This window comes from Etheostoma cragini, chromosome 19, assembly GCF_013103735.1.
Source record: "Etheostoma cragini isolate CJK2018 chromosome 19, CSU_Ecrag_1.0, whole genome shotgun sequence".
Classification (NCBI taxonomy): Eukaryota; Metazoa; Chordata; class Actinopteri; order Perciformes; family Percidae; genus Etheostoma; species Etheostoma cragini.
In genome coordinates this window covers 2,010,194-2,011,769 of record NC_048425.1, presented here as the reverse complement: position 1 = coordinate 2,011,769, position 1,576 = coordinate 2,010,194, and the positions used below count along the sequence as shown (strand labels likewise).

The window sequence follows — 1,576 nt, the reverse complement described above, 5'->3', positions numbered from 1 at the left end:
ATAATCTAATAAACTCACATGTATTTACCACACACAGTGTAAAATACCAAGCATTCTCAAGAGCGGGTTAGTATAATATTACACGACAACACACACACACACATTTGTAAGATATCCAATGAAAGTAGGCGCCCTACCTCTTAGAACGACAGTTAAGTTTAGAGGCCTTTACAGTTACGTTTAGCCAACAAAAGGTTACTGTGAGCTGGCTTCAGAGCACCACGAGCTGTCGGTTAATCAGAGTATGTTGCTAGTTATGCAACACTAGGGAACTTTTGACTGAGGAGGTGAGTCCAAACGTTTGGCCTGTACTGTGTGTATACACACACACACATATACATATACACACATATATATGTATACACATGTACATATATACATACAGTATATATCTATACATTTATATATATATATATTTTATATCATATTGCCTGTATATCACAGACCCACTTCACCTCTCTGTCAAAGTTTAATTCAAATACGTTTATGTATTTATAATAATAATTTTGGATGATAATAGTAAAATGAGCTTCTGTATACTTTGTCTTGGTGTGGTTTCTGAAGCCGCCACAGACTGAGACAACACAGCTGCAGCATGTTGGAAAATGGAAAACAAAAAGTGACTGCTTGACCCAACTCTAACACTTACGCTAACTTTAATCTAGGACGTGACAAAAGGTCCACACTTTCATTGACAAGATTACACTCAGATTCACATTTTGATTTGAATAAGCATCCATTTTAGATACAGGTCATCTGAATCCTGCTGACAACAAAGGAAGCTTTGTTACAAGGCTGTCACATTCATCATTTACAACACAAAATTGCCATTTATTAAATAACTTAAGTAGCTTTAAGCGTGGAAGTAAAAGACAGTAATAATAAACAAAAGAAACATGCAAAATGGAGTAAAACATTTGTTGCCGGTGCTCGTGTCCTGATAATTAATACTAATAATACTAATAATAATCATCATGTTCGCTTCACCTCAGTCAGCGCGGCTTATCTCTGCAGAGGTCCTGATTGGATTTGATATAATCTGACAGGACAGGTCACACACTTGTTCTAGGTCGTCTCACACAAGCACGGACGAGCTGAAAAACAGCAACTGTGATCCATGTGTCACAGGCAGTACCACTCACTTGGTTCCTGATATTTTTCTTCTGCCTTTAGTTTGTGAACCAGACAGGAAGTGATGAAAGTATTTATTGCTGTGGCGCTTTGGAACGGAAGATTTTCCTCGTCTCATCAATGCTCGGTAGGAGTTCTTTAATCAATGAAAAGGATAAGATGTGTACAATAATGTGTGAATGAGAAGGAGAGCGTAGAACAAGTTCATGCAAATATGAACAATCCTGTATAGGGAAGACGTAATCCATCTGTTTAAGTACTACTGTGTATTTGTGTCTGAAATGAACGAAGTTACACTCTGCATCTACTTACATATTTAACATCTAGGCATCACCCTTCTTCAGGCTCCTGAGAGTCTTAAAAGTTGCTTGTTGCTTGTCAATATATTACATGCAAAATCAACAAATACCAAAACAGTTTAGGGCCCGAACCAGAGCGGGGGGGG

At 37.8% G+C, this 1,576-nt stretch overlaps 1 protein-coding gene across 1 annotated transcript in view; it reads left to right on the top strand.

Moving 5' to 3' along the window:
* The first annotated feature begins 1,039 nt into the window (after positions 1-1,039).
* gc2 (guanylyl cyclase 2) overlaps positions 1,040-1,576 on the top strand; it is an 18,262-nt gene continuing 17,725 nt past the window's right edge. The window contains exon 1 of the mRNA XM_034856562.1: positions 1,040-1,258. The gene's annotated coding sequence lies outside the window, so the exon portion shown is untranslated. The remainder of the gene's footprint in view (positions 1,259-1,576) is intronic.